The following is a 15,921-nucleotide window of genomic DNA, read 5'->3' on the forward strand; positions in this document are numbered from 1 at the left end:
CACGGGCCCAGCCGCTCCGCGGCATGTGGGATCTTCCCACACCGGGGCACGAACCCACGTCCCCTGCATCGGCAGACGGATTCTCAACCACTGCGCCACCAGGGAAGCCCAATAATTTGTATTTTCATTCTCTTAACAGTGTTATTCACAGAGCCAAATTTTAAATTTGAATAAAGTCCAGTTTATTAAATTTGCAGGGGGGAGATTATGCTTTTGGTGCTGTATCTAGAAACCCATCACCAAACTCAAGGTTGTACAGATTTTCTCCTAATTTTTTTCTTCCAGCAAACTTTGGAAACATCCAGCCCAACCCTGGTGCCCTGTTAAGAGTATACTGTAGTTGATCTGACTTCCCCCATAAGAAGATGCTTTTTTCTCCTTAAATAATCCACAGAAATATGACTGCGAACACCCCAAAATGGATCTTGTTTGTTACGGCTGAATTGTGTCCCCTCAAGTTCATATGTCGAATTCCTAACCCCTGTACCTCAAAATGCGACTGTATTTGGAGATAAATCTTTGAAGAAGTGATTAAATTAAAATAAGGCTGTTAGGGTGGCCCCTAACCCAATCTGACTGGTGTCCCTATAAGAAGTGGACATTTGGACACAGAGAGACAACGAGGGATTCATGTGCACAGAGGAAAGACCATGTGAGGACACAGCACCAAGGACAGAGGCTTCAGGAGAAACCAACCCTATCAACACCTTGATCTCAGATCTTGAAATCTGTGTGAAAATTAATCCCTATTGTTTGAGCCACCCAGTCTGTGGTATTTTTAAGGCAGCCCTAGCAAACTTATGCATTGCTCTAGTGAAGTTTCATCCGAATATGGTTAAAAGGCTCTTCACTCAGGATGCGTTAAGAGCTAGGTAAGTGGCCTTGGCCAAGGAGAGCAAATGTGGGCAAACGGGTTGATTGGGAAGACCCAGACATCAGTTTAAAATTGGCTTGTGTCTTCCTCTCTCCATGCCAAGTCTACCCTGACACGTCCAGCCACTCAGGACTGAGGGCCGGGCACTGATATCTGCAGTCACGTCATGTACTCCTACCCAAAGCCTCTGAGTATATCTGCACTGTATCCTTAGGACCTTGGGTAACAAAGGCAGGGGAATAGGCAACAGCCTACTGAGGGGATGGAGGGGTTGGTCCAGATGATTGTCCATCCCTGTGACATGAGAGCTGAAGTTGACCAGTGTCGTAATGGAATTTTGATGGCTGGCATCCACTTGGCTAGTGTATTAGGGTGATGCATGCTGGCTGTGGTACCAGACAACCTGCAGTCTCAGTGGCTTAACATAGTAAAGTTTTATTTATTGCCTACAGGACAGTCTGGCATGGGTTGGGTGGCTTTCCTGGGTCGGGGGTGGGGGCTACCTCCAGGAAAAGATGCAGGGTTCTAGATCCTTCTGTCTTGTGCTGCCAACATCGTAAACATGTGGTCACTTCCGTATAAGTCATTATAGAAGGGGACGAGATTGCCAGAGGGTTGTGCAGGAATGTTCTAAGGGCATGGTCTAGAAGTGACCTACATTTCTTCTGCCTGCTTTTCAATGCCCAGAACAAACTTCAAAGGAGCCTGAGAGATGTCACCTTCCCTTGTGCCCAGGAAGAGGAAGCTGGGTGGTGAGACACTCATCTTCCCACCCAGCCTGCAAATGTCGGGATGCTGGGGAAGATGGTGGGTGGGGACTCAGCCCCCAGAGTCAGGGATGCTGGTTGCCACAATCGTTTCAATCCAACAAGATAGTAGGAGAGTTGGCTTAGCAGTAAACAGGGTAAAAGTTGGGGGCTTACTTGACCATGGATCTGGTGTGAATTAAGGATGGGGTTTGTTGGGGGTGCTCTTTGGAGAGGAGTGTGGTGTGATGAGCAGCCTTTGAGACTCCAAATCCCACCACCATGTCACAGGAAGCGTTAGCAAAACAACAGTGAAGAACAAAGTAGCTGTCACGTCCGGGTCCAGGCAGGATTGACTCTCTGCTCAGCCCCTGGCACAAGCCTTGGCTTGAGCTGCATGTAGAGCTGGTCTGTGAGCCAAGTGCTGTCAGGAGCCTCTCCTGGCACCCCTGCTTCCACGATGGAAGTGAGATCCACCCACTGGTGCACCTTGTCTTTCTTATGTTCATTTCCCCTTTGTCTTGTTTCCCCTCTACTCACTTGAAAGTTATTTTATCTTGTTGTTTTGTATGTCTATGTAAACCATCTCCAGTCCTTCCAGGAATAAGACAGCACCTGTCCTTAAATAAATGTGGTGGAGAATAGCTTGAGATTTGGAGAAGTCGCCCTGCCTATCCCTTATACCTGTTGCTCTTCCCCCAGTCGTCAAGGTAGCTTTAGATGGGAACTCGGGGTGTGTGTGTGATGGGGAGATTTAGCCTTAAAAGAGCACCTTTTGGTCTTTCAACCTCTTTAGTGGACTTTAGTGTGTCTGGTGAAAGATCAAGTTCTGAAATACAAACTTTTTTTTTTTTTTTTGGTGTCAAGTTGGGGATTTTGGAAGGGGAAAAAAAATTATTGCAAAAGCTTATGGTTTACAGCATAAACCGTAGAGTGAGACTGCTTTCACGGGGACCAAGAGCCTCTTTCACACCCAAAAGAAGTAAGAATTGGAGCAGTGGGTAAGGAGGGAGGCTTGGAGGAGCAGACTCACCGCCCCACTAGAACCCAGGTCATGGGAGCCAAGCTCGGTCCAGTTATGGGGAAACGAAGGAGGCTGCGTTTGGCACAGCTGACTTCGGGGGCAGTCTGAACTCCTCTCAGCTGCACACACTCCCCTCGGCGCCCTGCTCCCCTCCTGGGAGCGCCAGCAGAAGGGGACGGTCAGGGTCCTGCACAACCTCACTGTGTTGTGTGTGTGACAAACAGCAAACTCTGTGTATCCCAGGAGCCTCACCCTCCGGTCCCCTGGCTTCGGGCTAACGTTCAGGACTGCTTCCCATCCGGATCCGCCTTCTCCAGGCTGCAGTTTGTAAGCTGTTGATCCTACGGATTCTGGAGCTCCTAGCCCGCAACGTGCCATCTGTAGCAAGAGGAGTTGCTGTGGTAGCTCAGGGGACCGGAGGGGCCGCCAGAACCTGTGCCAGGATAGAGGGCACCTCGCTTCCCCACGGACATTTCTTCACGTCTGTGGGACGCTCATTCCAGGGCCTCCCATCTGCCTCCCCTGTTGGAGCCCCCCCGGAGAGATTAGAGAACGCTTCCTCCTTTGGCTTCCATGGCAGCCCTCTTGGTGGACCATCCTAACTTGGCTGTCTTTGCCAGCCCCTCTTTTCCCGCCACCCCGTGATGCTGGAGAGTCTCTCCCTCTTCTCTCTTTACGCCTCTTGTTCTTCCTAAGGAATTGCATCCGTTCTGGGTGACCTTGCAGAACTGTGAGATTGCAGCTTTGCGGCTAGAATTTCCTCCTTCTTCCTTTGAATACACATTTTCTTGAACTTACACCAGGAGACGGCTTGCCAGGAAGGAATTTTATTAATATATTTGCCTTTGAGTCTGGGAGATGAAGGGCGTCCACCACGAGCTCCTGCCATGCCCCACTCATCCCACGTTTTCGCTGTGGCAACTTCTTTCATCCTGGGCTTACTCTTAATTGGGAGAACATTTTTCACTTATTGTGCCATCATGCCAGATACAACTTATTAGATACCCACTTATTGAGTGCCTACCCGGCATCCATGCCCTTTCTAGTATTACCCAGGTCTCTGTCTGGAATCTTCCTCTCCCCTGAGCAGCTCATGTGATTTGGGAGAAATTGATCTCCCCTGCAGCTTCAGCAGGGGGACTTGTTTAACTCAACAAAAGGCACAGTCCATTTTCCCAGCCCTTCATGGTGCAGGAGTGAGCCTCTGCTTCAAGCCAGCCAGGGTGACTCTCAGCACTCCTACTTGGAACGCCAGGGTAAACGTCCCCACTCTCCCCTCGTTGGAAGTGAATGTGGAAGCATGAGGCCCCAGCTGCGTCTGGCAGCTGTCCCACCACCAGAAGGAAAGTGGGTCTGAGGATGAAGCTGATACTTGGGTGACAGAGTGAGGGACAAAAGGAACCTCTGTCCCTGATGATGTCACTGAGCTGCTGATTCAAACCATTCCTGAAGCCTGCACCATCTCTGGATATTCCAGTGACAGAGGCCAAGAAATCTCCTTTGTTGTTTAATCCCATTTGAGTTGGGCTTACTGTTACTTGCAACATAAAGAACCCTGATACCCCAAACTTCTTCAGAGGTCAGAAATACTTCCCACTTTGTCCTCCTGTATTGATCACATTTGTTAATCTGTAGGAGTGGCCAGTGTTGATTGAATGTGCTTTACATGCATTATCTCATTTAAGCCTCCCAACAACGCTTTGAGGTAGAGTCTCTTATCCTTACTTGACTGATGAGGAAACAGACTCACAGAGGTTAAGTAAAAACCATACAGCTAGACGTGGTGGATCTTGGACTGGAGCCCAGGAAGCCTGATTCCTGCGCTCATCTTCTTAACCCCTACATGACTTCCCACCCAATATTTTCATTCTGAATTTCCTCCTGGGATGACACTCATGTCTGCCCTTCACAGAGCCCAGTGTCAGTCCTGATTTGCTTGGTGTCGAGAGCATTAACAAGGACGTCATGCCTCTGGGACCCTGACCAAGAAGTGCCCCTCATTTCTTCCCCACTGCTCTGAGACAGTATTCACAACATCGTCCCTTGTCTTTCTCCGGCCTCTTTCTGTGTAACATACAGACCAAACAAGTGAAGAACAAACTGTATACTTACTTTATATGAAGGGAGGGACCATCCTCCATCAGTCAGCCTGTAATCTCTTGCTCGTCTGTCTGTTCTTTGGGTTGTCAGGTGGCTTCTCTTTTCTGAAAATGTCTCAGGGACTGCAGTATTGGTGCCCAGAGTGACAGAGCATTTGGGGTGAGGAGAGCTGAACAGGGCACCGGCTTAAGACAAGACCAGAAGTGATCGGGAAATGGAGAATCTGCTCTGATAATCCCTTTGAACTGAGAGCTGAACACAGTTACCTTAAGGGGAAGTAATCAAGGAAGCAAAGGCCCATTGGAAAGTATTAAGTTGGCCACGCCTATGTAATGCTTCAAGCTGGTTAATGGTGACACTCTATGGCCCCACCTACTGGCCAGAAGAATTTTTGTTTTGGCTGCTATCCAGGATATAGATTTTCCTTTGGGTAGAATTCATCCTTTTTCTTTCATTCATTCAACACATTTTTACTGAGCATCTACTAGGAACGAGGCACTAAAATAGTTGATACGGATACAACAGTAAGCAAATACAGACCCAATGCTTCTCCTCCAACAAAAATACTTCGGTCATGTTCCTTTATATTTTTTTTCTTTTTTTCTCCATTGTAAAATTCCTCCTGACCAATAAATCACTGTTTGTAAACAAGCATCATGTGCTATATTTGTCTTTGCAAGGGTAGCTATGAAGTCCCGTATCCCCTTTCCAAAGTACTGCTTCAGTCAGTCCCTTGGGGACAAGAGATGGCAGTATAAAATGTGGTTGATCCTGTCAACCGATCTTGTAGCAGGTAAAAAACTGATACCACAGGTCCAGTTTCAGGGGTTGACAGGAGGGTCTAGGAATGCTCCAAAGAGGGATTCTTTGCTACATGTTTCATGGGTGATACAATCCTTCCTATCACACTTGAATTAAAATTTTGGATTTAGGCTTAAGTAGTGTGTATTCTCCTCTGCTATTTATAAAAATACAAGTGTCAAGGTTCATGTTTGGAGGTTTTGAAGAACAGAGGGAAAAAATAAAATGCCAGAAATACGAGTTTCAGGAACTGACTGACCACTGAGATATTTGTCCTGAGAAAATAATTCAACTGAATAAAAATAAAAGCTATGAACATGAATACTTGCAAAACTATAATACTGAAAAGTAGGAAATAATACAAATGTTCAATGATAAGATTAAGTTCATTATGTTGTATCCCTGAATAATAATTAAAATTATCTAGATAGAGTAAAAGAATTTATGATAAACTACATTTAAAAAGCAAAATTAGGGCTTCCCTGGTGGCGCAGTGGTTGAGAGTCCGCCTGCCGATGCAGGGGACGCGGGTTCGTGCCCCAGTCCGGGAAGATCCCACATGCCGCGGAGCGGCTGGGCCCGTGAGCCATGGCCGCTGAGCCTGCGCGTCCGGAGCCTGTGCTCCGCAACGGGAGAGGCCGCAACAGCGAGAGGCCCGCGTACCGAAAAAAAAAAAAAAAAAAAAAGCAAAATTAAAAAATTGTCTAGACACTGCGGTTACAGCTATGTAAACCTTTTAAACGAATATAAAGTTCACATTTTCATGTTTATAGAAACACACAATAATAAAGTAGCAGTTATGATAGTAAAATACAGTCTTTTTCTTTGCTGTTTATTTCTATATTTCTATAAAATTTTAAATGAGTTTAAAGAGAAAAATATGAGGTGGGGAAAAAGAGCTGAGTGACTACCTGTTTCTGTTAGGATTAGGATGTCTTCAATTCCAAGTTACAGAAAAATGTAACTCAACATAGTTTAAAAAAATAAAGGGGACATCTAACTAGGAGGTCCAGATGTGGGGTGGACTTCAGGCACAGTTTGATCAGGGCTCTGACTTCATTTCTCTGCAACTCTCTTGGGTCTGCCCTCTCCAGTATGTAGGCTTTATCCTCAGGCTGGCTTTCCTCATAGTTACAAGTTAAGGGAAGTGAAGCTACAGGTTTCCTCCTTAATATCTTTAGTCAATCTAAGGGAGAGGAGACACCATTGGAAAGGAATCCTAGCTTCGTTCTAATTGGTTCACTTGCATCCCAGAGGCTGGTCATGCATTCCAGACATTGGCTTTTGTTTTGAAAAATTACTGTGATAAGGAGGATAGGATTATCCTGATTAGCTGAGACCAATTAAGACCCACTCCTAGAGGTGGGGGTAGTTCAGTCCTACCCAAAGAGCATGCATGGAGGTGTGTGGCTTACATGTTGGGTAGGAAACACCAGTGTTCACTGTTCCATGTGGAACGTGTGCAGAAGATTGCCATGAAAAGCAGGAAGGTGAGTTGTAAGGCAGTTGAGAATTTAATACAAACAGTCCTGACTTAAAATGGTTCGACTTATGATGGTGCAAGAGAAATCATACTTCGAAATTTGAATTTTGATCTTTTCCTGGGCTAGCGATATGTGGTACAACACTCTCTTGTGATGCCGGACAGTAGCAGTGAGCTGCAGCTCCCAATCAGCCACACAATCATGAGGGTAAACAAGAGATACGCTTACAACCATATTGTGCCCATACAACCATTCTGTTTTTCACTTTCACTACAGTATTAAATAAACTACATGAGATATTCAATACTATTATAAAATAGGCTTTGTGTTAGATGATTTTGCTCAACTGTAGGTTAATGTTAAGTGTTCTGAGCACGTTTAAGGTAGGATAGTCTAAGCTATGATGTTTGGTACATTAGGTGTATTAAATGCATTTTCAACTTAACGATATTTTCAACTTACAATGGGTTTATTGGAAGGTAACTCCATTGTAAATGGATAAAGATATATAGACACATAATGCCTTGGCTACACACTTTAAATGTTTCCTTTCCCTTCTGAAATGATTTCAGCCATCAGGGGAAGAAACTCCAGATGAATTAGAGATAAAAGTATAAATCAACTAGAAGAAAACACTGGAGAATATATTTGTGTGTATGAGTGTGTGTGCTTTTTATTTTTGGTATATGTAATATTGGAGAATACCTTGCTTTGGGAGTTTGGGATTGACATGTACACACTGCTATATTTAAAATGGATAACCAACAAGGACCTACTGTATAGCACAGGGAACTCTGCTCAATATTATGTAACAACCTAAATGGGAAAAGAATTTGAAAAAGAATAGATACATGTATACGTATAACTGAATCGCTTTGCTGTACACCTAAAAGTTAAAAAAGAAATAAAGAATACCTTGCTGAATACGATACAAAAAACAAAAGCCACTTGGTACTTCCCTGGCGGCCCAGTAGTTAAGATTCCACGCTTCCACTGAAGGGCGCGGCCAAAACAAAACAAAATACAACAAAACCAAACCCAAAAGCCACAAAAGAAAAGGCTGATAAATGTGAGTACTTCAGAATTTAAAATCTCTCTATAACAAAGACACCATAAACAAAGTTAACAGAGATGTGATCTGTAGGAGAAAATATTTTGATTTTATATCATAGACAAAGGATTAATTTCCAGAATAAGAGAATAATTTCTATTTCTTCCTTTTAGAAGTAACAACCTTCCAAGTGTTAGCTAGACACACAGCAGTACAGCCAGAGACTACATTTCCCAGCTCCCCTTGCAGCCAGGTATGGCCATGTGACTAAGTTCTGGCCAATTGGATCTGAGCAGGAAAGGCTAAGTGCAACTGGAAAGTTCCATCCTTGAAAGTGAACAGCCTTTCATTTCCTTCTTTCCCCTACTCAGGGGCTGCAAGGTAGTGACCTTGGCGTAAGGGCAACACCCTAGTGCTGTGGCTCCATACTGTGCCCAAAGTGCCGAGGGTTGGGGGGGGGGTGCCACAGCAAACTCATGGGGATGCTATGGGATATCTTAAAAATTTGAGAAAACAAAGTTAACACCTGTGTTGTACATGAAATGCTAGCTTGAGTTAGTTCACATTTTCAGCCGTTAGATGGAGAAATTCCTGACGTCTCATCTTTGTGAAGATGGATTTAGAAAGCAAGTGCTGCTGGAATGTGAAGCAGGAATGAGAATGGTGGTTTTCAACCTGTTTTTAAAGTTTGATAAACTGTGCAGTGTGCAAGGGGCACTAAGTTGTTTGGACACAAATACTTATGAAGTTGTTCAGAGATAATTATTTAATAGCTGGGATTATTAGATATTTCTTTTGGCTGAGGTGCTCTGTGAAAAAAATTCTAAGTCCCTGAGGGGTGTTGTAATCAGAGAAGGTTTGGAAATTTTTACCGAGTGGTGGAGCAACAAGATAAGGAAGGATCTGGGTCTTTGTGTGATCGCATGGATCTCCTGGAGAGGAACTGCCTACCACGCCTGGACTGTCCACCTACCTCTGGACTATCGCATGCGAAAGAACTAAACTTCTTTCCTAATAAAACCACTGTGTTTTGGGGTCTCTCTGTTATAACAGCAGAGCAGACACTGTAGGTGCCCTGCCTGTATCCCCACAGCCCTCCGTGGAGATGGATGGCTTCCTGAGTGTCTGCCTGAGGTGTCCTCTGTACGTGGCGCTGGGCTGGCCTATGTGTGGGCAGGCCAGAAGGACTAGGGAGTTACTGTCCCAGGATTAGCTGTTCCTCCATGGGACAATTCTGAGGCGTGTTCTGTGGAGCCTCTCAGATGATCCCCAGTGGGACTCAGTCCCACGTGCCCCCCTCTACTCATCAACATCTGCTTTCCTGGCTTTCCTCTCCTTTCTCGCACTCCCCCAATCCCTCACCACGTTTCTTGGGACCAAATCCTTGTCTTGGAGTTTGTTTGCTCTTAGGGAGTCTGAACTAAGAGAGGCACCTTAGCCTGTTCCCTAACAAATGCATAAAATATGTAAATAAGTACCACAATGCAACAAGAAAATGGTAAACAAATAAAAGTGGCAAAGGATAATTGTAATCAGTTCACAATAGAGGATAGACAATCGGGGCAATAAGCACACAAGATGTTCAACGTCACTAGAAACCAGCCAGCTGCAGTGAAGACAGCCCAGCCCAGCAATTAAGCACACTGATTCTTCCACCCAATGGCCTGAGTCTGAATCAGGCTCTAATACTTTTTAACTCTACGGCCTGAAGGAAAATTATTTAACTTCTCTATGCCTCCATTTCCTCATCTATAAAAGTGGTATTATATTAATAATAGTACTTAACTCATAGAGTTACTATTAAGATTAAATGATAAATATTTTAAAATTTTAAACTAAACAGAACGGTACCTGGAACCCAGTAGGTGCTACGTAAGTGTGTGGTGAGCAAATAAATAAATAAAACGCCATTTAACCCATCAGAATGTACATATTAAAGGAGCCGATCTGGGAATTCCCTGGCAGTCCAGAGTGCTGTGGCCTGGGGTTCAATCCCTGGTCAGGAAACTAAGATCCCACAAGTCTCATGGTGGGGCCAAAAAAAAAAAAAAAAAAGCAGAAGCTGATCTATCAAATGTTGGCAAGGGTTTGGAGAAACAGGCTCTCTCAGACATTTGTAGTGCAAGAGCAATTTAGTATTTATTAAAATTAAAAATGCCTATATATTCTGTGGCCCAGAAATTCTACTTCCTGTAGTTGTCCTAGAAAAATACACCTACTGTGCGTAATGAAGTTCATGAAGGTATTTTCACTTCAGCACGGTTTGTAATAGAAAAATGTGAAATTAACCTAAATGTTTAGTAATAGGACCATTATATTAAAGGTCGCAAAATGGTGGCCCTTAGGCTAGATTTGTCCTGAAGGTATGTTGTGCTTAGCCTGAATAGTGTTTTAAAATCTTGAATTAGTTGCCAACATTAAAAAATTTGATTTATGTCATGAAAATCCAGGTTTTCAAATACTCTTAAAACACTGGAATTCAAGTTAACAATCCTTTGGTCTGTGTAAATAGCTACTTCTGCTTAGAACAAAACACACCTGCTCCACTTTGTCACTTTACTGGTTTGTCACCTGCATATCCCCTGCAGGCGCTAGAGTTTGGGACCCTAGCAGATGAGTTATGGCTCAGCTAAACAATGAATTTTTGCACATAATGAGGTAAATACAATATAGCAAATATATACGTATTGGTGTGGAAGGATCACCAAGACATATTTTGGGGAAAATAAAAAGAAAGCAAGATGTAGAACCATTATGTATAAGATAATGCTATTACGGTAAACAAAAAATTATAAATGTGTATGTACATTCTAGAATGTAAACTATGAAGTTCAGGGATTTTTCTGTTTTATTGCTCTGTTCCCAGTGCCTAAAACAGTGCCTGGCATATACTGTGTACTCAACACATATTTGTTTAATAAGTACACATGTATAAATGTATAAAAGAGTTGTGGAAGATACACACTAAATAAGTGATTAATCCTGCCAAGGGACTGAGATTTGGGAGGGGTCATGGTCAAGGGAGGTTTCTGGTTTTGTTTTGTATAGTTTGACTCTTTTACAAGGAGAATACAATATTGTATCACTTGCATAAATTTTAAGAAATGAAAGAAAAGCAGTCCAGTGCAAAATACCACAGGTAATCAAACGAAGATTTAAATTTAGGCTCAACTGAAACCATCCAGAGCAAAAAATGAATGGGGTTAAAACTAAAATTCAGCATTTATGAGTGAGGAAAGCTAATCAAAATACTTAACCACCGGCTCAGAACGAACCAGCAGGGTGAGGAGTCAGCTGGAGACACTGATGAAGTCCAGCCACTCTGCATACGTGATGAGGCTCCATCCATAACCACAGTCCTCCCTGGTGGTATCACATTTTCTGATTTGGGGGTTTTGTTTTTCAACTCTGCGTCCACAAGTTCGTGAAGGCCTTTCACACAATGTATCAGAAAGTGCCCAGCTTGGTAAGTTTTTTAAAAAGGAAAAAAAAAAAAAAAAAGAATTAAGAAGCTGTAAGCTGGGTAGGTAGCAAAGACCGGAAAAGAGAAGCGCTTTAATGCCAGTGTTTGGAGATCACAGACATTTCCCCTCAAAAGGAGGATAGGCCTGGCTCAGTTACAGACAGGTTTTCAGAGGCATCGAGAATAGACTGGTCTCAGCGGATTCAGAGGCGTTCAGGGTAAAAGGGACACCCCACAGGGGACTTGTCAATGCTATGTTTGGAAGCAGCTTTTCTCACTCCAGGTTCAACTATCATTAAACAGCCTTCCTTCTTATCCTCTAGGTTTGGAGTCTAACAATCGTCATGCTCCCAGGGGCAGGATGTTCAGAGATGTTCTGAGACAGCAGTAGCAAAGACACTGGAACGGTTCAGACAGGTACCAACGGTGTGATTGGCAGAAAGCAAAGCGAACTCTGTCCACCACTAAGACACAGGGTATGAGCCCCTAGGTGTGCCTGCCCTGGGCCGCCCGGGGTCCCTGCTCGGCTGGGAGCCGAGCCATGACTGGGTTCTACCCGGGCCGGTGGGCGGCTCGGTCCGCTTCACAACACCGGCGTCCTCGCCCGCACCAGGCCTGGGACAGTCTCTTTGTAAGATTTCTGGCAACGGCTCTATAAAGTTGGACCTCCCAGCTGTCAGACTTGACCACATTCTGGAGGAGCCAAGGCGGGAAGCGAAAGACTACTCCGAGGGCGCAGAACACGAGCTGCAACCTCAGCCCCCACGGCTGTCCGCACGCACTTCCGCCGGAAGTCGGCCTGGCCGACGGCGTCGCGTGATGACGTCACGGATCCGCCGGAAGTCTGGGGACGCGCCCTAGAGGCGCGGACCAGGTGCAGCTGGCGGTAGACAGGTCTCGGCGGTAAGTCCGCCTCCGTTGGGCTATTAAACACCCGGGCTGGCACAGGACCCTTCGTCTCTCTGTCTGACCCGCCCTTCCCCCTTGTGTATGGAGCTGCAGTGCCACCTTCACCCCTCCCGGCGCACAGACACCCCCAGTGTCCCCTCCGATCTTTCTGCACCCCCCAATCCTCCCAACCCCGGTTTCGGCTCCCGGGGAAAGCTCCGGCCAGGCCCACCCGCTGGGATCTTCGGACGGAGAGTAGCCTCGGGAATGCTCTTCTGTCGGGTCCCCAGCGTGGGTTCCTCAGGTATAGGGATAAACACCGAGATCCAAGGCTCCCGGGTTATTTCTTCCCAATGAGCTTTTTGTCTAGAAATCTTACAGTCCCGTTCACGCTGCGGGGTCTCAACATCCCTTGACTTCCACATTCTTTTACGCAATGTATTCCGCCCCTGACTCCTAGCCTGTCATAGTATGTGAGGGTTGAATTGATGTCTCTGCAGCCAGATCCAGCTTCCTAGAGGAGCCGTGTCTCCTGCAGCTTTGGGTGCCACCTGTTGTGCCAGGCGCACGCCGCTGAACACGAGGAGATGCCGTTTGGATTCTCCGTGAATGTTCGGAGGAGGAATACCAGAGGTGCCGGCTGAAAACTATCCAAACAAAAGAAATATGTAGGCTGGGGACCCTGAATCACCTCGTGAGAATTGCTGCTCTTTGTTTCCTCTGTCTTATCTCGTGAGGAGTTTCTAGTTTGGTTATCTTAATTGGAAGGTCTGCCCAGAACCGTATCTGCCAAGGCCAAAATTAACCATTTCCAGTTTCTTAATACAGGCCTGTGTGTTGACTCTGGTCCCCCTGGGTGATCCCTGATTGTTGTGGCACTGTCCTGGAGGGATCTTCATAGGACAGCATGCCTGATCCTGGCTGGGGGCCCCTGACTGCCTCTGGTGGATGCTTATTACAAGAGCAATGTCAGCAGATTCTTTTGGGTACATTCATATCAATGTCATTGTGAATATTTATATTCAGGGGAGTAAAAGACTGATTTGTCGCTGTGGGAGGGAAGGGGGATGCATTTTGCATGTTCTTCCCCACTTATTTTGGGATTTGCAGGGAGGAGATGCCACAAGGCAGACCACAGTGGTTTGATTAGGAAACTTTTGAAGGGTGACCAGGTGGGAAGCCCCACTGAGAGGCAATTTGTGCTTGAAGGATGAAGAATTCTGCTTGGAGTCACTTAGGGAATTGATGTCTGAGAATACGCGTTAGACTATATCCCTCAGTAATAGTCACACTCTTTCTGTTCCCTTGTAGCCCCAGGATGGACTTTCTGGTTCTCTTCTTGTTCTACTTGGCTTTTGTGCTGATTGGTGTTGTTATGATCTGCATCTGCTCGAACACCCATTGCTTGAAAGGCCTGGTCAGAAGAGGAGTACAGGTAACAGTGATGGTTGGAGACCACGGGATTTTGAATACCACCAGTCTAAAAGGCTCACCAGTTTTCTGTCACAACAAAAGAGAGATGCCATTTTTTATTCGTTCGTTCACTTGTTCTTTCATTTATGGCACTTGGCGATATATTCAAAAGTCTCTCTCTTTCTGTTTTTGTTACTGTTGAAAGTAATCTTTTTTTAAAAAATTTATTTAATTTATTTATTTTCCTTTTTTTTGGGCTGTGTTGGGTTTTAGTTGCGTCACACAGGATCTTTGTTGAGGTATGCGGGATCTCTTCGTTCCGGTGCTTGGGTTTCTCTCTAGTTGCGGCGCTCGGACTTCTCTCTAGTTGTGGTGCGCGGGTTTTCTCTCTCTAGTCGTGGCACGCGAGCTCCAGAGCATGTGGGCTTTGTAGTTTGCAGCACACAGGCTCTCTCTTTGAGGCTCGTGTGCTCAATAGTTGTGGCACGTGGGCATGTGGGATGTTAGTTCCCCGACCAGGGATTGAACCCGTATCCCCTGCATTGGACTGTGGATTCTTTACCACTGGACCACCAGGGAAGTCCCGAAAGTAATCTTTTGATGATGCTTTAAGAGAAGATAGCATTCTCAAGGTTGGCTGTTTTTCTCTAGAGTTGATGCCTGTAATTGGGCATGGATGTGAGCATTGTCTGCCTGGAGGGGCCTGATGGGTGAAACTGGGGGTAGTGTGAGTAGAAAGCTGAACATCGGGCTGCCCACACTCCTCCAGGGATCAAAGTGAGCAGAATTGGGGTGAGCAGCCTTGGGAAGGGGTTGGCCTGTTCGGGGGACCTGGGCTAATGCTCTGTGATCTGGAGGTGGACTCTGGAACCTAGGATTGAACCCAAGGCAGGGAAAGGCTACATTAACAGTTCACATCAGCATTACCTGATCCAGCCCCTCTTCTCACCTCTCTTTGCCTGAAGACCCCAACTTAGTGCCTTGTTTGGGGTCAGGATGGAAATGGAGGAGTTGACATCATAGGAAGGCCAGCTGAGGGAAGCCCTCCTCTTTATTCTCACTTAAATCTCTTCTCTGCTCACATGGAAAAACATGCCTTAATATCACCAGTATTGCTGGCTGAAAGTGAAGCATCTAATTTGTTTAGGAGTGGGGAGAAAGAGAAATGAAACTGAACCTTTCTCTTTTCTTTTGTTTCAGATAATTTCTTATATAATTCCAGAATGCCTTCGGAGAGCCATGCTAAGATTGCTTCATTACCTCTTCCATACACGGTATTTATATTTCAGAGTTTAAGTATTATCTTCTTTTCTGTTTCTATTGTTAACTGTTGCTGTTCTCTAGCTCTAGGAGGTTCCTTGTTTGTTTCCAGCGTGATACAGGGAGGGATGCTGGAGGAATCAAGAGTCCTGGGTTCAGAACCTCTACTGACAGATAATCTGCCTTTTATCTCTGGGGTTTTGACATATCAAATTTTAAGTATCAATACTTAAGGAATGGGAAAGGGCTTCCCTTGTGGCGCAGTGGTTGAGAATCCACCTGCCGATGTAGGGGACACGGGTTCGTGCCCCGGTCCGGGAAGATCCCACATGCCGCAGAGCGGCTGGGCCCGTGAGCCATGGCCGCTGAGCCTGCGCGTCCGGAGCCTGTGCTCCGAATGGGAGAGGCCACAACAGTGAGAGGCCCGCGTACCGCAAAAAAAAAAAAAAGAAAAAAGAATGGGAAAGTATTGACATGCATTTCTGTAAAAAGAAATATATACTGATACTGAGACCTCAATTCCCAGCAAAGATGATGATGATAATAGATAACATTTATTGAGTACTTACTATGTGGTAGGCACTAGGTAAAGTGTTTCACATGATTTCTAATGTAATTCTTACTGTTGTCTCAAACCCAAAGGAAGTGGTTGTCTGTTGGTTCACCTTCTGTAGTGTGGTGTGATGTTTTCACAGAGAAGCCCCTGTGAACAAGTCATGTACCTGTGTCCTTTCAGAAACCACACTTTTGTTATCCTGCATCTCATCTTGCAAGGGATGGTTTATACTGAATACACCTGGGAAATATTTGGCCTCTG

General features: G+C 45.4%; 1 long non-coding RNA gene across 3 annotated transcripts; it reads left to right on the forward strand.

Annotated features, from left to right (window-relative positions):
- Positions 1 to 12,378: 12,378 nt before the first annotated feature.
- On the forward strand, positions 12,379 to 15,921 carry LOC114485070 (uncharacterized). Of its 3 annotated transcripts, none has more exons than XR_003678534.2 (5): positions 12,379 to 12,446; positions 12,932 to 13,125; positions 13,743 to 13,866; positions 15,045 to 15,118; positions 15,841 to 15,921. It is a non-coding gene; the product is annotated as an uncharacterized lncRNA (long non-coding RNA). The 3 variants fall into 3 exon arrangements; XR_003678535.2 differs by having other exon boundaries at positions 12,932 to 13,099; XR_003678536.2 differs by having other exon boundaries at positions 12,932 to 13,064.

Source organism: Physeter macrocephalus, unplaced genomic scaffold (genome assembly GCF_002837175.3).
Source record: "Physeter macrocephalus isolate SW-GA unplaced genomic scaffold, ASM283717v5 random_448, whole genome shotgun sequence".
NCBI classification, from domain to species: Eukaryota; Metazoa; Chordata; class Mammalia; order Artiodactyla; family Physeteridae; genus Physeter; species Physeter macrocephalus.